The following is a 26,665-nucleotide window of genomic DNA, read 5'->3' on the forward strand; positions in this document are numbered from 1 at the left end:
AGTATGTAGATCTGCAAAGGGAGTTAAATCGAGGTACTCGATCGTGGTAGTATCCCGGGTGGCTAGGGTTCCAGCCTAAGCATTGGATTGGTTGAAGTAGGCGCATTGGCATCGTTCCACGATTATATTGGTGATGTTTGTGATTCGATTTCGGGCTCCCGCTGGTGGGGATGGCCGCGCTGCCTGGGTATGGTAGCCCGTACCACCGGGGGCGTTGCTTCGTTCCGCCGGTGGCGGTACTGGTTGTGACTTGGGAATGCCGCGCGAGACTATGATGGGAGTGCGGGATTTGTCCCCGGCCCCTGAGCGGACCGGAACAGGTTACGTTCTCCTTGTTAGGTGACCTAGATTGGTGGCTTATTTGGATGCAGGTCTGAATTTATATGTTGCGTAAAACATAATTTTAGTTGGTATGAGCGCGGGGTTCGCGCTTCCGCGTTTTCGTTGAAGGAATCATGTTAGGTTGGATATAAAGATGTCCGTTTGAGTCCTTCGTGAAGGCGAAATTTAATATACAATTTAATGATGCAAATGTCTGCCGAAGCATTATAAAATATACTTTTCATTATAAAATATACTGAAAAGACAGTAGCCAGATTTGAACCAGAAACTTCAGGGTAATGAGAATCTTTTATTTCAAAATTTGTATGTTGCAATCCGTTCAACTAGGGAACAATAAGCAACCCCCAGCCACCTACACCAACAATGGCACAATGAGATGCGGATGAGGTGTAAATATTTAAAAAATCAGTTATGTTTATGAAATTAAATTGTTTCTAATAATAGTTGCTGACATCTGAATAATCTGTTTTTAAAGAAATCAGTATTTGTTTTTTTTCATATGAAAAATGAATCAAATATAACCAAAAAGATCTTATTTTTATTTTGCTCAATGAAAAGATTAATTTCTACTCTTCACTAAAATAAAGACCTGTAATAAAATAATTTTATCGCCATTTGATTTTATTTACCCCATAGTGTTGTTTTTATGTAATCATATCTATTTCTTAATTTTTTTCAAAAATAAATAATACCTGTGGTAACAATCTGCAGTGATAGCAACTCCAGGGTTATTGTTGGAGTGAGGAATTGTAAATTTAAGTGTACTTGGAATCATACTAAGAACTTTTACCACTGCCAGATAAAACTGAATAGGGCAAGCCTGTCCTGAAATATTGAAAAGAAAACTGTTAGAATTTTACAATACAATTTAATTGTGTACTGAAATATTAAACAATTCTGTTGTATCTAGAATAATCTAGGATAAACAACAATCATTTAAATCAAATATTTGTGGAGGAGATTTAGAAACATTAGTATGAAATGGCTAACTGGAAATGGGATATCTCTGAATTCAGTTATTAACTCACATACTTCTTTTGAAATTATTTGCTCTGTCATTTAGCAACACTCCACAATACAATATATTATTATTATTCTTATTATACTGTATTCTATAATATACTATATTATAGTATATTATATATATATGTATATATATATATATATATATATATATATATGTATATATAGTATATTATAGAATATAAGATAAAAAACTTTGTCTGTTAGATCTCATAAGCATAATTGTAGTAAGTTGGTGACCTGTCAGGACTACAAAAACAGCGTAGACAGTTATTCGCTACAATTTTTTTTTCTCAAGAATAAGAAACTTCCCATGTCTGGCTTACTACGGAAAATTAATAGTAAAATGGTGTTTCCAACTGTCTTTTTTATTAGGATATCAGTAAATATACTGTTGCATACCAGCTTGCCAAGCCAACATAATTTTTTGGAGTTATTAATCAATTGGTTTGATGCTATTTTCTCTTCCATTTTGTTCTTTGCTGATTTTAAAACTGTAACTTAACTATGTTGCTTCTTTAGAAAATTTTGCAAATTACATCCTCAATTATCTGTTTTATACATTGTAGTCTGACTTCCTCTAAGGCCTTTATCTTCTACATTTCACTGTATTGCTAAATTAACTAATAGGCCAACCAGCCATCCTTGGTTGACTCTACAAGCCTTTGCTGTAAACTTTTCTTTTCTCCAATTCACTCTTCATAAATCCACCAAAATAAAGTGAATATTCAGCTCTTACCAGTCTGTTCACCAGTGGGAATGGTTGCACAATGAGTATCAATCTTCTCAAAGTAAGCAAAACTAATTATTATCTCACTTTGTAACATTTTATCTGTGAAATAATGCCTGGTACATACTACCTTGACTCAGTGTGAGAAATAAGAGTGCATCTGTAGCTAAAATACGAAAGTGAACCAGAAGAAAGAATATGTTATCACTTATAAAAAATTGATGGATTCAAATTATCATAACAAAACATGTACCAAAGTTCAAATACATTTCGCTACGTTAAATGATTGCAGAAAAGAAGATATGTTTGGGATAAAGCAGGTTCTCATTCCATTTATGACAGGTGTACAAAAAATTGCCATGTGTACCATATCTGTGGCCTGGATGTAAAGGACACCATTGCCATTTTTGTCGAAAAAGGGGTTTGAATGATTCATATGGTATCTTTGGCACTCTTTCCAGAGGTATACAACACTATTCCCAGTTGAGAACAATAAATGAGGTAGCTACTTCTAAAATGACTAAAAGTACAATTTTACTGAGGTAAACACCAAGTGCAAATATCACTGTATACCTCTTAGAACAATTAGTCTTAAGTACATCATGTGTACATGGTGTTTTATACCTCTAACTCGTATTTATAATTTTAATGTGGATAGTGTGAGATGAGATGAGTCACAAGGTGACAAAGGTGACATATGATAAAAGAATGAATTTCATAACACAATAAATTTGAATTTTAAAATATTTTGATATCATATTAAATAAAGTATTTAATTTTAAGTAAATTATAATGGTATTCATTTCATATTAGTTCTATCTAAACTTTCTAACATTCACAATTCTAATAATTTATAGCAGTTTTTTCTAAATAATCATTTCATTTTTATTATTATAATTATTAATAATATTATTATTATTATTTTTAATTTATTATTTATTAATAATAATAATTATTTTCTTGAATGGGATATGTTTTGTTAAAATAATAGTTTTTAATTAATGTTTAAAATATGTTAAAAAATGTTTCGTTAGCTGTTCAAAGAAACTTCTAAATGTGCTAATTTTTCCTAATGTTCTTATTTAATCACTAGAATAATGTAAGTAGTTTTCATGATATGTCAGAGTTCCAGTGGACTGCTCAACATGATGTTTTACGTGCTAATTGCAATTGTATTTCGGCTTATACTCAAAGATTATGAAAATCTTAGTGCCACTTCCTTTAGGTCCCCTATTCTGCCTTTGAACGTTACAAGGCCTTAGTAATATGACTAGTTATTGTTAGGCCAGTAATATGCAGCTTATGAAATTCATTGTTGAGTAATTGAAATTGAAAAATCAGCTTTTAAACAAAAGATTAAATACATGATCAGAATCATTAGTAAGTAAATAAAGAAATCTGGGAAAATTTTTTTTAATAGAAATCACATTACCTATAAAATTCACATTATCCATGTTGTGGTAACAGCTGGTTATAATATATATTTGTGCTTTAATGTGGGTAATTCTATCCTGGAATTTGGGAAAATCTTACTGTAAATGCATTGTAATCGATCTTATGCTAATTATTCTTGTTTTTTGAAGGCTTTCAATATTTTGTATTTTGGAATTGTTAATTTTAATTAAAAAACACGGTAAAATATTCAATTTTTCGACTAGCTGCACAATTATAAAGGTTTCAGTTTATTCAAACTGTAATTGTAAAAAATAGGTAAAAAAATGTTGCTGTAGAAAATATAAATGTAGAAACACATAAACCTAAGAAAAAGGTATTAATTAAATCAGTTATTTAACAGCAAGGTAAAAAATGATAGAGAAAATTGAACAGTAGACTTGTAATATTAGCAAACAGAAATACTTAGCTGGTGAAAGCAATCAAATAAAAAAGGTAGAGATTAAGCCTTCGTATGTGTGTTAAATGAACTGTTATCAAAAAATTACTTAGTTACAACTGAATTAAATTTTTAAGGCTTACTGGGATTCAAGAAAGGGTCACGACTTAAAAACACAGATCATTGCATCCTATATTGAAGTAAGATTATAAGAAAGATGTATAGGTATGGATGGTACAAAACCAAAAGAAAATTCTTGTTATTATATTTTAAAAAGTAGGATGGCATACACCTGCTATGAAAACACCAGAGGAAATAATTCAAAATATTATTCAAAACATAAATGTTATCCTGAAATATGAGAGCCATTGTTCATGCTTGAAAACTAAGAAACTGTTTTTAAGTCCTGATTTAAATTTAGAGAAGTTGTATTTAACAATTATGTGCTGAAAATAAGGTAGGTAGAGAAAATGTATCAAAAAAGTTGCTTTACATAGTCATATACTGTGATACCTCTGATTTATACCTAGCAAAATTAAAGGTGAATTAACTTCAGATGGTAAAAAAAGTAATTCTAAACTGCACCTTAAGGAACCATGGAAGTGTTATGATCAAACAATAAAATACTCAAGATGCAAAGAACAATAAGTGTGTCGACAGCTGATTTACAAAAATGTTTATCAACACCATTGTTAACAAAAATCTAAAAGTTTCTACTGCAGGAAGTTGCGAACATTAATTTCACAATTTATGACATGGTAGTAATGAAATATCTTCTTTGATTCTAAGATAGGCTGAACAAAACATTGTCAAATAAAAAACTGAGGAAATAGTATTACGGTCATAAAATTGCTATGCACAGTACACAAATTTGGATATGTGTTTTATCATTTTACACCGATATCCGTAGATAAAGTGAATTAGTCATAAATTCTTGTTAAAAGGCTATATGCATATGGAAGCAGTAAATGTTCAAGCGCTGATAGAATGAAACAAGAAAAAATAATGAATTTTTACAGATACTGACACCTAGGGATTGACAGCAGCTGGTTTGCCAATGTTCAAAAAAGTATCTTTGCAAAATGGAATTACATGATTTCAAGAATTTTAAATCACTGTACAGTAATACATTTCCATTTATTTACAGGAAAGTTTTTAATAAGCAGTCAATAATCCTGACATAATTTGTTCACATTAAAGTTCAGCAAGAAAGTATTGATGAATTATTTTATAAATATGAAGATGTTGACAAAGAATTTATTTCAGTTAATTTATGAAAGAATTTGAGAAAGAATGACGTCAAGTTTTCAGATGTACTCGTTGTCATTAGGCGATCCAGAACAGATATCACAATTAAAACAAAGACCTGTTAATTCTGCTTAAATATTTACCATCAGTGTCATCTGTTTAATCAAAACAGAAGTAACTGCAGTGAGGTAAATGATTTTTCTGAAGAAGAAAGTGATGAAAACTACAAGAAGTAATTGTTTTTAATGAAAAATTTAGTTTAGAATACTTTTCTGCTATTTTATCATTTTTTATTATTAATTTTCAATGTTTGTGAATTTTTATTGTACAGTAGATAATATTACTTCTGAGGAAATTATATTTTTTCATTCTTTGTAAATTTTTGTTGAATGAATGTCCTTAACAATATTACACTTTTTTTTATTACTTAAAATAAAGCAATATAATTTATAAATTTTCATTGCAACAGTGTTACAATATTTTACAATCTTTTTTCGAATCAGATTTCATCTCCTTTTTTTAACTATTTTTAATTTGTTTTTTGTAAAAAAATTTTACAATAAATAATAATTCAATAATAATAAAAAAGCAAAAAAGATGTGAAAAATTTCTTAAGTTATCGGTGAAATAAAATTTGTATACTTTTAAAAATGTGTGTATGTAATTTAATACATAATTTAGAAAAGTATTTTTTTTAATTTTCTTGTTTAATTTTATTTATTTATTCTGGAATTTCTGTTATACAAGAACAACATGTACACTGAAACATACATACTCGATTTTTAATAAATTGCTAAAAATTCTTACCTTTTAGTTCATTACACCTCTCATGTTATCGGACAATATTTTCCCTAAATTAGAGTTCATCATCATTTCGTTTGTCTTTGTTCCCTATCATTTAATCGCTCTTTGGTTTGATATAATTTTTCTGATCTTAATTTGTGTACAAGTTCTCTAGTTTTCAAACTTTCTCTCTTAAAATTTATTTCTATCATCCTCTGTTATTCTTTTTATTTTTTCTTTGGTTTTAACATTTTCTTCCTCTTTATATTTATCATCTTCTCTTAATTTTTTTATTCATTCTTCCGTTGCTCTTAACAATTTCTTCCACTTTATTTTCATCTTCTAGCAATTTTTTGAGATTTCATTTTTAATTATTCACCAAATAATCCAGTATAAAAAACGAATGTTTTACACTGTAAGTTCGAAAGTTCGTTATTTGATGTTGTTTCAGTGATAAAAGTAATTATATATGTACGTAATTCTTTAACATATCATAAATTTCTTGTCTCTGTCTTCGTCTAACAGTGACACGAAGACCGTACTGCTTGCGACATCCTCTTCTTCTGGGTATCACGTTCTCATGCTACCTGAGTCTTTGTAGAGTGTCCTTCCTGAAGGGTACGGCCCATGTTTTAGTCTGTGCCCAATCATGGGTGAGGCTTTGTGAACCAGCTCCGTAAAAGCTGTCTGTCGGTCGTTGGTGTTCGAATGGTGCAAAGAAGGCCGTCGTACTTGATGTCGGTTGTGGTAGGCCGGTTTGAAGCCTAACGTGTTTGTATGCGTGTTTTCTCCATGGACGCTTTATAATTGCTCGGAGGTCGTTCTCGTCGCCGTTTCCAGCACATCAGAGATTCGGCGATCATAGTCCTCTGTCCCTCAAAGGTCGCCGATTTCCGTCCCCTCAGCCAATTCAGTCTGTGTCCAGGGGTACGATTAGATCGGGGGTAACTTGGTCGGAAGCCAGACGAGTTCTTCTATTGCTTGCATCATTTTATCCGTACACTTGGTCAGTGGTGTCGGCTTCAATGGAGTGGCGTTGCCAGTGCCTTTGCGTTTCTTGGCTCTAGTCCGATCGGGGGTTAAAGACTCCCCGGTCGGCGGAGGTGTACTCATCCTCTTATCGGTCTTCCTTTCCAATTCGGGAGACGATGTTACTTCCCGTTTATGTCATTTTTGTTGAGAACTCTTTGGTGTTACAGTGCACAATGACAACCATTTTCAAGCATTCTGTTATACATGTTAAGCGTCACAACCACATTGGCAACCAACCTGACATGAATCAAGTTTTCTATAACAAATCTATAATGAAGTACTGGAATAAACACCACTGCTGAGTATTAGATCATTCTACATCACGTAAAGAAATTGGAAATAAATGTGAAGCCACCACAATGTAGATGTTACCATATTGTAAAAAAATACCCCACAGACAAAACCCACAAGATTTGCTAATACCACAGTACTTGCAACTGCTTATTTGGTTTTGTGAACTTTCCCAAGATTGGCAGGATAATATTTCTGCCAGTAAAATAAATATTTCTTCTTATGCACTGAAAACATTTTTGAACTCATTTACAATGTGTTCATGCAAATAAAAACACACTTGTTTTGTCTTTTGGCATGCAATAAAATTATTATTATTATTACTTACTAAAAATAATTAAATTAAAATTATTATTATTATAATATCTAGGATATGCTGCAACGGTGAACAACCAAACATGGACTTTTCTTCCGGAAACATCATGGAACAAATAGCTGCTGAGCATCTACAAAGATGTAAGGCAGTTGTTAAGAACATGATCATCAGATACAGGCAGACAAAAAAATGTGTCCATGGAGATAAAAAATGGGCTTGCTGAGCTTTCTGCTCTACCAGAACACTTTGAAGCAGAAAGAAGAATTAAACTCACAAGTGCTGCTGTGGATACTTCCACGAGCACAGCAGAGCTGAATGAGGAAAGGATGATATGCTGGTCTAGTAGAAATAAATTATGTTAATAACAGTAAACATAATAAAATATATGTATATTTTCTTTTTATTATGTTTAATTTTGCTACAAATTCTAAAAATATAGATAACAAAAAAGTCGATATAAAACAAAAATTATAAAACAAATACCTAAAAACACAAAAACCTAACCAAGAAACCAGAAATCCCAAACATCAAAACCAAACTCCTAAAAGAAAAGAAATAAAAAAAAAACTGAACAAAATATGAAAAACCGAAACCTATAAACAACTAAAACCAAAAATCAGAAACCCTAAATAAAAATAACAAATTACTGAGCTACTTATAAATCAATTTGACTAAATCAGATGGTCCCATGCCCGCTTATAAGTAGGACAATCATCAGACCTACAGTCATGAACTGCTGGCTTTCCAAATCGAAAACAATTGGTCCGTACGGGAGAACCTCCTTCCTTTTTAACTGTGCAGTGCTTCACTTGGTTCCTTGCCACAGAAAGATCAGAAGAACACATTTTCCCTACAACTCTTAGCCGCACGACCAAACCTAAGGAATCCAAAACAATGGATTAATGGTGAAGTAAACTTTGCATTAAATGTTGTGTATAAAAATACGGCCTTTCTCAATAACCTCCTTTCACATCTCCGTACCAAACTCCACATCATAGTGAATCACATTACTATCTCTTTTACCAGCCCTATACACAATTTTAAATTTTTCACAATACTCTTCGTAATCATAGTACCTTTAGATTCTGATCCCAGACTGCATTTAAAAAGCCTTCATCTTCCAAATCACGTTGCACATCGTAAACAATTAAACATGGCCGCAGAGTGTTGGTAGTAACCATATTAATGGGATAATATCTTAACTGGTCATTGTGCTTAATTCTACGTTCAGTACCACTATCGTCGGCCACAATTCTCATGCCTTTCAAGTTATCCTTGATATTACTTAACTCATCCAGAGGAGTTGTTGTTTGCCGTGATCTTCTTAACTGTACAGAAGAAGAAATTGTACAAGAAATTTCGAGTCAGGGCGTGACTCAGTGTCGCAGACTTACTATGAGAAGAAATGTTAAAATTCTTCCTTCGGCCTCGCATGTTTTGACATTCAATAGGCCGAAACTTCCTGAAAAGGTGCGAGCTGGCATCCATCGGCTTGATATACGAGCATTCATTCCGCAGCTGATTCGATTCGGACACACAGCAACCAGATGTGAAGCGCAGGAAATATGTATATGTGGAGTGAAAACACATGATGGTGACCCATGTAAAGACCCTCCAATCTGCGTTAACTGTAAAGGGCACCACAACTGTCGTTCAAGGAACTGCCCTATATATAAATTAGAAACGGCCATTCAGGAAGTTAACGCTTCAAAAGGTCATCCTGAGGTGAAGAAAATTGTTAATCAACGTACACCTCAACCATCGTCTTCTTATGCAGAAGCAGCAGCTGCCCCTTCCAAATCTAAAATTAACGTGGAGCAGTTGCTTAATACTATGGCACCGAGTCTTGCGACAATGATTGAAAGAATCATTGATTCAAAGATTGAGTCGACTCTTCAGAGATAACAAAGTAAAGATGAGAAGGCTTATTCCACACTTCAAAAAATTCTCTTGGGCTTGCCCAAGAGAATAATAATAATAAGCCTACACACAAAAAATGGGGATGAGATGCAAGCAGTAACAATAAATTAGCTGTAAGTAAACAAATTCACAATGAAAACAGAGCATAGCAACCCACTACAAAAGGTTTAAATATTCTTTTCATGTGATAGCCCCTATCGCGAAAGAAGTCATGGAGTGCAGACCAACTTGCCAAGTCTGTGAAGTGATAGTTAATGAGTTGCTGCTTAGACTTAATGAGTAATGACCTTGATTGACTTGTTTATGCATGTCAGTTTGCTTGAACGCTTTCCGGGAGCAGACTATAAAAAGAATGTTATGTTCCCAGATGAGTGTACGATTTACCGAAGCTCTCACTCGTAACCGAAAAATTTTTTTGAACAAAAGACAATCCTCACTCTTTTGAGGAAATCAAACACCAACCGCTTCATGTTATGATATGGGCTGTGATGACAGCTAAACATCTATCTCCTTCGTCCTTATCTTTTCAATGGCGCAGTTAATCAACACAGTTATCTTAGAATGATGATTGACTAGTGTTGCTTCCAGAAATAATGACAAAAGGGATTGCTGACTTTACAATTCAGCAAGACGGTGCTCCGGCACATTTTGCTTTGAATATCTGTAGACGCCTCAAGAAATTTTTCTAGATTGCTGGATTGGATGCAAGTCAGAATAGTTACTGGCTGCATTGCCTTCCACATTAAGAAGCCCTTATTATAGTGTACTTTGGGGTTTTGCAAAAGAAGAGATCAGAAAACGCAGATCTGTCAACAACGAGCAGCTCCCAGATGCTGCTTGGTCTGCATTTCAAATTATCACCCCTTATCTGCTGTTGTGGCTGAACAACTGGAAGTGGAGGCACATCAACTGTGCTTTGAACATGGTGGAACCCACTTAGATGTTCAAGATCCACAGAAGGTAAGCTGCACCTATCCTCCCTTCTTTCTTTCTTTTTCCTGTTTAGCCTCCAGATATTATCATTCAGGTATTACTTCAGAGGATGATATTAATGAGTGTAGTCTTGTTCAGTGTAATTTCAACCATTTCTTTAGTGTGTGGTTAATTGAAACCCAACCGTCAAAGAACACCTGTATTCACGATCTAATATTCAAATATGTATAAAAGTAACTGGCTTTACTAGGATTTAAATGCTGTAACTCTCAATTTCCAGATCAGCTGATTTGGGAAGACACATTCACCACTAGACCAACCCATGGGTTAAGCTGCACCTATCTTTTCCATTCTTTTTCCTGCTTAGCCTCTGGTAATTACCGTTCAGATAATACTTCAGAGGATGATATGTATGAGTTTAAATGAAGTGTAGTCTTGTACAGTCTCAGTTCGACCATTCCTGAGATGTGTGGTTAATTGAAGCCCAACCACCAAAAAACACCAGTATCCATGATCTGGTATTCAAATCCGTGTAAAAATACTTTACTATGACTTGAACGGTGGACTTGACTTCAGTTAACAAAACATGAAGGTAACAAAAATAATTAAAATTGGTTGAAGTTTATGACTGCCATATGAAACAACTAAACATGTGTTACTTGATGATTTGGCTCCTTAATTTTTAAACCCGATGATTATATGATGAGATCTTAAATTATAAGTGCTGTACTCCCTCTGTCTTGATGATATTACCTTTGATGAAATCTGCAAACATATATAAAAACTTGCGTTAAAAAAATTGATAAAATAAATAAACCTAATGGATAATGTATCCATTATTTCCCTGAGAAATGAATCGGTCATGGAAGTCCACCTTTATGACCACCAAGAACACTTGATGTAACACCTTTAGATTTTTGCATCTGGGGACAGATGAAAAATATCATATATAAAACAAAAATACGTTCTCAAAAGGAATTAATTGTTCTGGATTGTTGTTATGGATGCTGCTGAGAAACTTAAGAATAATCTTGAAGAACTATAAAGAGTTACAAAAGCAGTACAGAAGCAAGCCAAGAAAAGTTTTGAAACTGGCGGGCTTGTTTTGGAAAATTTATTATAAACTGATAGGTACGATCTTCTGTATTGTTTCTAAATAGAATTCTAATTTTTCTAAACTTTCTTTGTTTTATTCGATTTGTCTTACACCATTTTGTTCGGAATTAAGTTCCCTTCAAGTTTTGTTTAAAGGTTTTTATTATCCATTTAACAAAGTTATTGTACATCAAACATAAAAACGGGTTTTTTACCCTAATTTATTGATTTTCATCCCAGAATCCTTAAAAACTAATGCAGATATAGTTTTGGTAGGTATTTTATTCAATTTTTAAGGTAAAAAAACCCATAGAAATCACTAATTCTGCCCCTTAATTATTGTCCTATAAATTTTCAGTACCACCTCTTTCACCGGGATTGCTGAAACCCGAGCGAAATCTTTCATTAACCGTTACTTACAAAATAAGCATTTTTAGCCTTGTTGAATAAAATATTTTATTTTTTTAATTTCACAAGCAGAATAGGTTATGAAAAAGACGGAAAAAACTTTGATATGCACAATCTATATAACGTGATCTCAATTTATATTTTTTTTCTTCTGTAGTCTCCGTGAATCAGTGGGGGTATTACTTCTGAAATAATGAGCAATACAAAGTAATATTGAGTATTACAAATCATATTACTACGATTTGAAAGTTTGTAACTCGCGACTACGAAATCAGCTGATTTGCGAAGATACGTTCACCACTACCAACTCGGTTAGTATAATCTCAATTTAAAGAAAAAAAAAATGTATAACAAAAATAGATGTATTTAAAGTTCTATTACTTTTTATTTAACTTTCTAAAACATAAATTTTATACACAATAGCGATTCTACTAAAATAATGAAATAAATATCTTAGATAGACAAGATGGGTATAGTTTAAAACGTGAAAACTACCGTCTACAATATATTGTTATGACCAACCGTTATTTTTCTATTAGAGTTAAACAACATATTAATAGCATAAAGAAAGGCTGTTTCGATAAATCTAATTATGCTAAACACTTTTTATAAAATAAACATAATTACAGCCCGGATAATTTTATTTATATATTAGATTCTCCAACGATTTTTATAAAACCAGCAATCCCAAAAAAAAATTATGTATATTTTTACAACAATAAATTAACAAAAGGGCATATAAAATTTGAAGATGATTTTCTATTCAAATTAATAATTATCAAGTTGCCTTACTTGATTATCTAGTTACTACAATGGCGGCTTGTTTTGTTATAATATTTTGTTATTTTTTGTTTACGTTTTATATTTTAAAGTTTTAATTTAAAAAAATCTATCTCCTGATGATGCTCAAATGACCCAAAACGCTAGGGATATAATATAAACTGTTGGTACGGTTGATTTTTATAACAAATTATTTAACCCTATTTGCTAATTTTGTAAATAAATGTTTTTTTTCTGATGAGAACAAATTATAAAATTTGAAAAACGAAATAGATATGATTAAAGTTCATATTAATTATTTAATCAAACACATGAAATGACGTTAGGGTAAATAAATTAATATGAAATATTACTACAAAATATTAACAGTAAAGAAATCGCTACTGAAAATAATTTTGCGCATATACTTATATCTGTACATGTAGAAGTGGACGCAGATAAATCATATAATTGTGTTTTTTTTTAATTCATCAACAAAACAATATTGTTTCTGTAAAACTAAATCTTTTCATTTTAAAATAAGCTGATGGGTAACTGATTATACAGTTTCCTTTTTCATAAATTATGCCTCAATAATGATCTGAAAGCACTTTTTTTATCCTAAAATGTTATGTTTTTAAAAAGCCCACAAATTGCACTTTACACATTATACAAGAAAATATTTAGGCATAAAAGTAATCGATAATGATTACAAGCTTAGTGTTTTATAAAGATGCTTCAGAGTAAAACTGTTTACTCCATTTTGGTAAACAAAATCAGTTTTATCATCCCACAAGAATTTTATCAAATAAAAAACCCAAAGGTTTTGCTTTGTGGACAACAAAATTACTATTGATATAATGGGAATTCTGGCCACACAATCTGCAATGTTATGTTTAACCAAGAAGCACAATGTGACAGTTTTATCCATATTTTAAGTTACATTGTTATAATCCATCCAGTGAAAATTTTTTAAAACTGCAATTGTGAAAGTTTCAATCCATTTTTATTAATTATCTTTAGAAATAGATACAGTTGTGTCATCTGTGAAAAGAGTTGTAATGAACGGCTCAAGATTTTGCGGCAGATCACTAATAAACAATAAAGAAAGCAAAAACTTTTCGCCGAGGCGCTCCACACTCTACATCTTGAAGCGAGGACCTAAATTTACATGTTTATTCTTGGCAAATGATAAAATTTCTACTACTTTTATACAATTTATGAGGTACGACTTGAAAAGCAAGTTTCTTTTCAGATACTGATACCACAGCTACTAAGTTGTTTTATCGGTATAAATAAATGTTTTCCAATGTTTCAGAAAATTGAAAATGAAATTTTTTTTATCTTAAAGAATTTTAAATATTTTCTAAAAAACTGGTAAATGGTTACATCTTGTAAGACATGTTTGCTAATGGAAACATAAAAATTAGATTACCTTATAAATATAATGGTGCACTTGCTGTTAAGCTGTTCCGTCACTACACTGCACAATAATATTTATCAAGTATAAACATAGCAATATAAGTATACACTTTCTTTTAGTTATCACGCATTTGAGTATGATATTTTAAGTATGTAATATACACATCTTATTCTGATCAAGTAGCATTTGGATAAGTAATGCAGAACATACTTTAAAAACAGATCCAGTATATGAAAAACAGAATAAAAGATCATTTATTACCTTCAAAAGTTTATGTATTTATCTATATTAACTGTCCCATTTTTGTTTTTTATTAGTTAATTTTTGTTTTTTATTACACCATTATTAGTTAACTAAATATTAAAATATAATAACTATATCAAATATTATCAAGATACCTCAGAACTTACTGAGAAATAATTTTTAAAAAAACAAAAATGGGACAGTTAATATAGATAAATACATAAACTTTTGAAGGTAATAAATGATCTTTTATTCTGTTTTTCATATACTGGATCTGTTTTTAAAGTATGTTCTGCATTACTTATCCAAATGCTACTTGATCAGAATAAGATGTGTATAATTATTTCTCAGTAAGTTCTGAGGTATCTTGATAATATTTGATATAGTTATTATATTTTAATATTTAGTTAACTAATAATGGTGTGACAAATAAAACTTAATTTTAATAAATTTAACAATAAATTAAACTCTAAAAAGAGAGAGTAACTTCAGTGAAGATTAAATTAAATTGTAAAATGGAATTATTGTTTGCAATAGTATTGTATTGTAATTTACATATAAATTTATGGTAACAGTATTTTAAAATTTACAACCACCACATCCCCATTTTTTTTTTTTTGAGTTTTTGTTTTCTTTTTGTTCACAAAAGTTATTTGAAGGTAAAATGAAAAATAATATGTGTAAAATTAAGAATTTAATATGCTACTAAGAACAAAGTAATGCTACATAATAACAGAATGATCTCAGAGAAAATGTTAGATTTGAAGGTCTAATAAATCATGAAAGTGTATTTTATATGACTGCCGAGAATAGACAGATTATGTCGATGGTAGGTTACATCAACAGCAGCTGGAAAGTTTGTTCATTTTTTTTTAGAAATTATGGTTTGATAACAGAAATTTTCCCACCACTGTACCTGTCCTGAACAACATTACAAAATGCCAAAAATTTGGTTTAAAATAGAATTTTTCTTTACTAGGTAATGAGTAAACTGTGATGATTATGTTAATTTTCAAATCATTATTACTTCTTCATCTCATATGTTCTATTAAAATTATATTTTTGGGCTTAACTGTTAAAAATTTTATAATGACAAGATGACATCATTTATTAAAATATAATTTTAAACTAAGTTAAGGCAGGTTCTACATCCAAATGCAGGTACAGAAATCTTTAGTGGATAACAGAGTAAATTATTTATTACCATAATTTATAGGTAAGTTACAAATAAAAATCATGCCTGAAAGTGAATTAATGATTTAAAGGTGTTTTCATTTCATGAGCTTGATTCTCTTAAAAATAATAAGTTATTTTTATATCGTATGAAAATTATAATATTCCAGCAAATTTTGTAAATTCTGCTAAAAAATATCGGTGATTATAAATATAATTTCCCAACAGTGTAAGTGTAAATGTCACTCTTATCCCCTAAAAATTTTCCCTTTAAAATTAAGCAGATCATTTCTCTCTTTGATACATTGAAACCCACCAGGATATGCTGCTTCTCTTATATGAAGTAATCTAAAAGACTTGAAGTTAACTTGGAACTTCGATGTTATCCAAATTAATCACTTCATTACTAATATTGTATTGATCTTCAAGACAAATAATTTTTTATATAATGTAATTTAATTACATTTATAAATTATGATATAGAGCTAAGCCTTTAAATATAATAAAATAAATAAAAATTTGTAGAATCAAGAGGCGATGAGTTGAATCCCAAGTTTTCGTAATCCTTTTAAATATTTTCTTTGAACTTAAAAACCTTTGGAATTTTTTTTTTCTTAGACCCCTTCTAATCTTTTGTTACAACTGTCTTCCCCTCTCTAACAGCTGCTGGACACTTAAATGTACGTTGATGTTACCACTTTTCTACATTAATTTTTTAATGGATTTTATTTATTGTGTTGCACATTTTATATATTATAATAATTAAATTAAAAACTCACCGATTTACTCTTTCCTCTCCAATCTAATTTAATGAAAATGAAGATTCTATATCAGATTAAATTCTGGGATAAATGTCCTCTATATCAGTACTTCTTCTGACATTGCTGAAAAAGAAAACTTACCAGTTTAGTCATTATTAAATTATTGCAAATAAATAACAAACAAGTCTACAAGTAGTATTAGTATAATTATTTGTTTAATGATATATAGTTCACACATAATTCAATCCACAAATAAATTATAAAATTATCTTTATGTTTTATGTTCTGAAGAAATTCAGTGAATTAAATTATAAGAAATGTAAATTAATTCATCAAGATATCAAAGTCTAGTATGTTGCCCTTTTAATATAATAATTTACCTGGGAAATAAGTTTCATAAACAGACAGATATCACTCTTTTCAGGGGACATTAAGAAAGTAGCTATTGTCTCAGCCTAAGAGATAAATCCAGAATTTTATCTTATTATTTTATAAAGACAAAGCTCAAAGATGTAATCGATATTCATGGAATCTATTTGAGGAATAAGGGATTCCAATCGACTCAAGGAATCTAGTTCACAATAATAACAATAATTAATATTTTTATGTCTCTGAAGGAGTAATAACTCAACAGATAACCTGACATGACACATATCTATTTCCAAAAAAACGCTGAGCCAATCTTAATAAAAACTGAACATCAATAGTTAGGTTTTCTGAGGAAAATGGATATTTTAATGGTTTTCCTGATGCCTTTCCCACAAAAATTATTGCAAACCAGCATGAAGCTGACTAAACTATAGCTGATATTCAGCCCTGAAATTGGTCCTTTCACTCTGTTCATCACATTGACTGGTTGTATAGTGTCATCATAAATTTAAAGAAATCAACTTTATATGGTATCACTTGTATCTCGCATGACTTGTATAGTACAGAAGTCACAAATCAGGAATTTACAATGTAATGACTTGTTCAACCACTTTTTCATTCTATTTAGTACTGGTACAGGAGCAATTGATGAAAGACATGATGATATTGCTGTTACCAACTGTGAGATGTGTTTTGTAATTCATTTTTTGTGAGCAAACTTACAGTTAAACTAAAATCTGTAGATTATAATCTCATGTTTATACTAATATTAATAGTCATGGTGCCAGAAAATCATGAAGAACAGCTGAACATTGATTTGTAATCAAGAATTACCTTAAACCTGATTGATATTTAAATATTTATTTAAAAAAACGATAGAGGAACCGGAGCTGTTATGATAATTTTTTTTTTTTCTAGTTACTTAGGAAGAAATTGTACTTTGAAAAAATAAATCAATAAAATAATTATAATCATTTATATATGTCATTTGCCGTAAACAAAAGATTAAATGCGACAAGATACAAGATGCATGTCCCACAAAATAGCATTGGCATTCTCAAGAAAAAAGCATTTCATGCCGGTCTTAGTAAGGAAAGTGAGGACTGAAACAATTGCCCATCATCTTCTACACAGAGTAGGCCAAGCCCACTAAAACGCAGAAAATCTTTCAGCTCTACAAGCAACACCTTCACTACGTTCACCACTGGGACTGGTCGTGTATGAAAATCATTATTCTTAATGAAATAGAAAGCAATTGTACCTCTTACCTCTTTTGTGCTTTATATGAATCACTACATTGTGATTGGGACAGATTATGTAATTCAATAACTGAAGATAAAACTTCTGCTAGGTCAAAGAAAATTATTCGCGAAATGTGCCCCACAGTTGGGAACAGTAACATCATGTGTTTCATCGACTACTCTTTTACCAGCATTAAATGAATGAACATGTAATTAGATTACGCATAGCTTATCTGGTGTTAGCGCATTATATACTTTGCTTCTACTTACTAAAAATTTAATTAATTCTTATAATCTAATATCATTGCAGATGTAAAATAGTTAATAAAAATTATTTGTTTTAAATAATTAAATTTAAATAAAACATTGTTTAAATTTAAACATATTGTCAAACGTTGAAATAACACTGTCGATGCAAAATCTGTATCTAACATGTTACACAACTTTCCTCACTGTAATTTGGGTGCTGATCTCCAATATGCCATTGAAATTGTGTTACTATGTAAAGGTTTTACATAAATCATAAATTTGTAATGTTTTTTTAATAATAAATTCATTATGATCAACTACTTGTTTCAACTCAGAATAGTTTCTGTATTTTTACTTTTAAACAGTACGCATACATGCTTAATAAAGAAAAAATAAAGTATGTGTACATTGTATCATGGAAGTAGACATGTATATCATACAGACATCTGTTTTTGCCTACTACAGAGCTTAAAATTTTATTCAGTCTAACTTCAATTGTCTATACTGTGTGTTGTGTTCACACAGTTATTAGTGTTTTGCTATATTTTCATAAATTCTTTATAATAATGAAGAGATTTTTTTCTCATTTTTATTTGCTACACTCTAAAAAGTTGGTGGATGCTCAAATCATCCAGACAATTACTGTTAGATTAGAGGTAAATGTACGCATAAATCTCAAAGAATAACTTATTTCTGAATCAATAAAAACTGCCTGTTAATTTTGATTGCGCACTCAGATCAAGATAAAATCTGGGTGCCTCATGTTATTTTTATATCGTGCTCAGTAACTGAACGGTTCAACAGGAAACTACAAGCCCTGTTATTTATCATGCATTAGCTGCATGGAAGTCCTACAGAGACATTGTTGGTGTTTTTTAGGCAACAGAAAAGATGAAAACTATGTTTATAGTTAATAAGCTGTTAAAAAACTACAAATATTTAGTACGTAGGATGTCATTAAATATTCATTTCCTACAGTCTCACCTAGACTTTTTTCCTGAAAATTTGTGCTGTCAGTGATGAGCAGGGAGACCGTTTCAGTCAGCATAACTACCAAGGAAGATGGGATGCTAGAATGATTGATGACTGTTGTTGGTTTATATATATATATAATATATATATATATTTTATATATATAATATATATATATATTTTATATATATATATATATATACATATTCTTTTCATTCATACCGTTTTAAATAATCTATTATCAATGAAATTGATAATTCTATTATTAATTGAAGAAATATGTTTGTAAGATGTCTTTTGTTTAATTGATCATCAGTTATACATCTTTCATCTGCAAAAAAAATTAAAATACATTAATACAGATTATTTTATAACTAATTAAAATTACGATTATATAAAAGACAAAAAAAATATTACCTAGATACACTTTTTACAATATAGACAAAATGAAAATATTTTAAAATGTTAGGTATGCAATTTATTATTCAGTTTCCTTTTTTTTTAAATACGACTAAATAGTATATATTTCACAGTAGTAAGAGCCCTTACTACTATGTGCGAGCGCTGGGATGTCGGTAAAGCGGATCAGATAGTACCTGACTCCTTGGCTCGGGTTAAATCTGTAGGAGGCAGTTGATCCTGTAGGAATTCACGCAAGATCAATGATCCTGGGCATATCCAACCGCCTCTTCGCCCGCACCTTGCGACAAATTGAATGGCGTCACTTTATTCATGGAAACTTTTAACTTTCACGATTTCTTCGCAGAGAATCCACATAAAAATGCTCATCTAGGAGAGCCTTTGGTGCGTTGAGTTTGGTGATGAAGATTCCGAAATCTGGATCAGAGAAGCTGCAGGAGGACTTGTCAAGGAGACGAAGAATTTTGCTATGGAACTGTTCGTTGAAACCGTTAATGACCTACAATCATCGCCGCTACTCAAGAAGATGGGACGTATAAACACTGAGGTGTTACTGCATGCTACGCTAAATACCTTCAACGCAGTAGTTGTGTGAAGGGATTTGTTGAACACCACAGAAGACGAAATTGTAGAGGAACTCTATGAACAAGGAATTGTCGCATGTCGTCGACTGAATACACGATGCATTAAGATGTTTGCCCATTCATCACTATTGCGGTGTTTTGGATATCAGAAATTCTAACATACAGCGTCATGATGCACTAGGATCTGTCCTTGTGGTGACCCATTATATCCGGATGACCCGTGCAGGGATCCGCCGGTTTGTGTCAACTGTTTGTGTCAACAAAGGAGAAATTAGTCCAAGAGATGAAGACTGTTTAAAACATCAACTACATCGAAGCTAGAAAAGTCACCAAATATTGCGTCTTATGCTCAAGTTGCTACAGCTCCTGCAGATTACTGAACTGACATCAGATATAGCGAACATGGTTAAACGTATCATCAATGACAAATTGAAAAATTGTCTTTTACAGAAATTATTCCAAAACCAACACAGAAAAAAAGCGAATGTTTTCAAACATAAGTTGTTCCAGACCCGAGAATGAGCTCTCGACCGGTCAAAATGGAAAGAAAGTAAGCTAAACAGCACAAGTCGTTTAAACGTAATGCACCGACGGTAAAAGTCGAAGTAGAGAAAATCCCCATTCAGTATCAGGAAAGAAGACGACGTGATGATGATTGTTGGAAGAGAGAGTGATGGACAAACATCAATGGAGCCCCTAAAAGCTCGGAGGCCTCTAAAGCTCGCCCCATGCAATGCTCACCACACCATCTTGCTCAATGGCTCAGAATCATCTAATGCTGGCAGAAAAATAAATTCCGATATATATTACGAAGATGGATTGGAAGATTCCATTTCAGAAGGCTGGAATCAGAGGTGGAGGCCATCAGGAAGATGGAGAAAAGAAGCAAATAAGGATGGCCTAAAAGTAAATCTAAGCAGCAGATGTGCGTGTAATAGGTTTTATAAGTTCTTCTGATTAATTTCTTGAAAGGATGAGTTTTTAATAATTGAAGGACTTTAAAGCAGTTTTGATAAATTTGACATTTCTTTATAAATGAAATATATGCTTCTTACTGGCAAGATCTCTATATATCTTCTACATATCGTGTTCTAAGGAATTAATGTCCTATGACAAGTCTAGTTTTGTATAATCTGTTTTACAAGATTAGTTTCTTCTGACTAGGTCGCTAGTTATTTAACAGGAAGGGAAAGAATTTTTTACGTTCTTTGTTTTTCAGGAAAAAGCTAATGACCACGGCAGTCAATGCCCGTATACCCGGAAAAAAGTTATTTAGTTTCTCTTTTGTATTTCTTTAATTTTGTAGTTTTATTAATTATGTCATATTGGCAAATTATTCTCTGTTGAAAATATGTATATATAAAATATAATTTTACCATTATTTAAAATTATAATGATATATTACAATTAATATCTAAGATATTTTTTAAGATTGATAATAATTAATATACTCGTGTATATATATAGCTACAAAACCACTTAGATACAAAATTTTCAGTTTTTACATTTTTGCATTTTCTAACAGTTTACCATCTTGTACATGCACCGTAAATATCATACGATTTAAAACCAGACAGATCGTTCCAGTTAACCTTGAATCACAGATGATATCGCATGGCTCCAACCCTTTTGAGGTTGTGTAATTAGTTGAGCTGAAAGTTGCAGGCTGTATTATTAGTATCCACCTGTGGCGGCTCGTAGCTAAAATTAGTGGTGGGTGCTGCTCCAAAAAAATTTTTTTCTGGGCCCTTTCAAGGCCATGGTTAAAGTTTTCTGTAAAATAAAAGAAATGAAAATAATGAATCAAATATAATAACTGGAAGCAGGATAATAATCTAATTCTACATTTTTATCACATTCAATAATGTGATAGGTGTACTGTTTTTAAGTACAATCTGCTTAAATAGTCTATTTAGCCGAAAAATTATAAAATGTTAAATAAAACGACAACTAAAAATGTTAAAAACACTATAACGCTTAAAATTAGAATTTGTGGTTATTTTAACAATAATAGTTAAAAATTCGACTGGAGTACTTTTCTGAAGTTGTTATTTAAATGAAAAAGCTTAAAAATTAAAGAAAATATGGAAAATATGCGAAATATGGAAAAAAGACAACGCTGTTTGTTATATTAGGATTTTTTCTTTTTAAATAGGTGTAGACCTACAGTTAAGAAAGCAGTTTTACAACATTAATTTTTATAGCCGAAGCAATCTTAACGCAGGCATTTTACTGTTAGATGCGTAGCCTAATTTTAGCAATTTGCTTGTGTAGGCCTATGCTATTACTTTTTATGTTTGGTTATTCTCTATAAGGCTTCTAGTGCTGTACAATTTAATATTCCTTTATTATTCGTATTGAGAAATGTTAGATTTAACATTAAATTTCCAGTTTATAAAATATGGCTGCATATTTTATATTTTTCTAAAGGTTTTGCAAATGACTAAAGCCCAAGGTTTTTCACAAATAGGGAGCTCCCGGAATGCCCAGAATAATAACTTACCATCATAAAGAACAGACTTACGAGTGCAACAAAATTACATGAAACTGAGACAAAATAATTTTATTGTAAAATATGCAGAAGCCAGTATTCCAAACAAAAAAAAACCATACTGTTATTAACAGAAAAGGAGCTTGTTCCTTGTCCACAAAATGTTTTATTTAAGGTTTAAATATGCCTGAAGGCCTTTCTTGCTACACTATTGTTATCAAAAAATTGTGTTATTAATGTTATTTACATTATAATAAAGCTTCATAAGAATGAAACATATAATAATGTTTCATAATAATTAAAGAATGACGGTCAAAGATAGTTTTTTCGTCATATTTTTAAAACGCGATTCAACATTGGTTTTATTAGGCCACGGTTAAGGTTAATGAATTTTCAACCTGTATTACTTTGTAGGAAAAAATAAAACGTGTGAAAAATATATCATATTAAAGCGATTCCTTATAGGAAAAGATATTCATCGGCTGAAATACAAAACCTTTTACTATCTATTGAAAGAAGAAAGGGAGAATCTTTTAACTATTTCTTTTGGTTGTCAAAAAAATCAGGTTCTGCCACTCATCTCTGATCAGATTGCTTATTATTTGAGACCATTACACAAATTCAATTTCACAATAATATTTGTCAGCTCTAAAAACAAACAAACTAAAGAAACGTCTTCATCTATGAATAGAATGAAGCCGATTTTAATAAAGGATCTAACTAATTATCAACATTGTGCCACTGCTTAACAAAACTTCAAATTCCAGAATGTATTAGAGAAATTCCCTTTGCCTGTGACGGTTGGGGGGGGGGGCGGTGGCAAAGCTAGAACACAATCGTGGTTGGAATGTTGTTTGTGTTGTTTCTGAATTTTGCTCCCAAAAACGTGAAACAATTGCTACTAGTTTTCCCTGTAGTTGCCCACTCGTTTCTGCCTAAAAACGATTTTCGGTCGCATTAAAAAATGAATTAAAGCTAAGAATGTTATATCGTGAACCCTGCGTAGTACGATATATTTTCAGATTTTGGAATTGTAGTCTCATTAAAAGATAACATTGATTGAAAAAGTATTGTCCAATCAATAATTAAACCTCCCAGGAAGTGGCATTTTAGATTTCACCCTCCAAAAAGATTAAAATTCAGAATATACTAATACGTGGTGAGGTCAATTGCCGTAATGACATTAGAAAATTTAAATGTATATAAGAACCTGGGAAAGTCATTAAACATGTTCCTCAGCTGAACATGATCGAAAAGGGAAGATGCTAATTTCTAAAAACAAAAATAATGATGTTAAAAAATTACTATCAAACCACATCGGGTAAACATGGAAAAATTTAACATTTTTTAAGGAATTATTTGATGGTGCGTTAAAAACGGCAATAGAAAATGAGGCATCAATTTGTAAACCATGTGAAGAACAGAGGAAGTTCCAAATATACTTGCATAGAATTTACCAAAATCTTTATTTTATTTGAGGTTTTAAATAAAATCTATTACATAAATACATAAGAATCAAAATTTGTCTTCACTTTTGATTATAACTAGAAGAAATAATCATGTGTTTTATATAATTATTACGGCTTTATGTTTATTTCAAATCCGGATAGATCCAGATTGGGTTTCAAAAACATATATCCACATAAAGTTTGAAAATGTCTTAAACTAAAATTATTAAGAAGTTAAATTGCAGTATGAAAAATACTCTACCCTAATACTATTTCACAAATAAGTCACAATGTTGTATCATTTCATAATTTTGAAAGAACAGTTTTTTAGCTCTCCTGAAAAATTTACATTTTTGATGTACCTGCTTTTGAAACTATATAATTCATATATCATAATTAAAATTTTTGTATTTAACACAATATATATGTATATATATATATTTTACTAAAAACAAACATAATTTTAATTATCTAACATAATTGCCCCATCTAAGTCTATGCCTAAACTAATTAAATTCTATTAATCTTGAAAGTTTATTTGTTCATTAATGAGTTTTGAACTGAGCGATTTTTTTATTTCTATATATTTGTAAACCTTCCTACGCATCCATATTATATAGCCTTTTTTTTTATGACAAATGTATGGTAAAATTGTAATTAAAATTGTTTGTTTTTTAAAAGTAACATAGTATATATATACCATGCAATAAAAAAAGTAATATTAAATTACTAAATAAATATAAAATAAATTACAGAAAAATTAAATACATAAATATTAAATTACATTTTCAACTTACCTTATTTTAATCCAGTCTGCAGGGAATAAAATGTTGAAAAAAATATAAAATAGTTACACGTCATAATTGTTACTCATTATGTTTATAATGTCTTTTGAGTTTATTTTCAATATTTCTTTAAATTATGTAATGATGTCTTCTACTGTCAAAATTTTATGATGAATGTGAATATTTACTTTTTAATCATTTTTAAACGATTGCTATGAAACAGAATTTATAATAATGTTATTGTTACTTTAATTTTTAACCTTGTATACTTAAATTTTTTTTTATTATTTTAACTTACAGTGTACAGTTTTGTACTAGTGTTCACATTAAGTACTTAAGAACTTGCCCTTCATGATTGCAGCTTTGGTAATTCATTTTTCTTGACAAAGAACATCAGAGAAAATATCTAATCACTATTTTAAACACATTCACTTGTATATCTTTGGATATAAAATTAATGAATATACTATTTTTTTTTTTTTTTATGAAAGTAGATTAAACTCATTTATATTCATTTCTAATAAAACTAAAAATGTTAAAATTAAGTAATTAATTTACTGAACTATATTTAGAGTGATGCAGATTGGATTTATTTTTTCCAAAAGTAGACAAGAAATAAATGAAGCACAAGAAATGTGAATAACTTATTTAAAATCTTTGCCATTTTAGGAAAAGCCTGAGTTCATAAAAGTATATAAAATACGTTGAATGATCGGTGTAATGGTTAGCATGATGGCTTCAAAATCAGCCGGTATTAGTTTTAATTTTTTGGTGATATTTTTTGACCTATCATTTTATTCACCTTATCTTTCTTCCAAAAATATATATGCATTGCTTGTCATAAATCGTAATACTAAAATATATTTAAAAAATCTAATGTGGACACCACGCGACTTCCTTGTAAGCCTATTAAAATACATATACACATTTTTTGCTGCACTTCATTTAAATTTATTTCATTTGAAAGTGAGTTACGATCCTCCAATTCTTTAATAAAGTGGACAGTTGCACAGTTCCATTGTGGTGGAAACCACATTGCATCACATTTTTTTGTGGTGTCCGTATCAGTATTTTATACTAATTTGTATATCAATTTTCTTTCGCTCAAGTAGTTATGTATAGGTATAAGTGAGAACTTACCATGCACACATCGGTTTGAATCAGACTTCAAATTCATATATTTTTTAAACTTTTTTTTTAATTTAAATATATTGATTTATTGATAATTACACTGATAAAAAAAAATTAATGTTTCTCCAAGTGTTATATACCATTTCTTGAATTGATTTTTTTGCATACGTTACAGATCTATAAATACAATTTTTCTATCACCCTTAATTTTAAATAAATTACGATTCAAAAAAAATTAAGGGAAATGTAGTTAAAATATGTATAATTTTGTATGGTCATACCTGTGTTAGATTGATTTCACTGATTCTTTTTTTTTATAAATAGCCTGACACATTCCGAATTAATGTCAAACAGTAATCGGCTAGAATGTTAGTAATTCATTTCCCTTTTTTAGCGGCTTTCCATCACCGAAATATCTTGGTGAAAACGTTCACCGTGTTCGTCACTTACGTCTCCGAGGTTGTCCGGGGAGGAAATGTATTTTCAAATACGTATTCCATCCCATAGCTCTGTATGAAGTAAGAAGTTATTATAGTTATTATAGTTTACAATATTATAGTTATAATATTATAAATAGTATTATAGTTACAATATTATAGTTATTATAGTTTACAATATCATGGTAATTGTCGGATTTTTGACTGCCGAGAAAATTTTTGCAAAC

This window comes from Lycorma delicatula, chromosome 6, assembly GCF_047948215.1.
Source record: "Lycorma delicatula isolate Av1 chromosome 6, ASM4794821v1, whole genome shotgun sequence".
Lineage (NCBI taxonomy): Eukaryota > Metazoa > Arthropoda > Insecta > Hemiptera > Fulgoridae > Lycorma > Lycorma delicatula.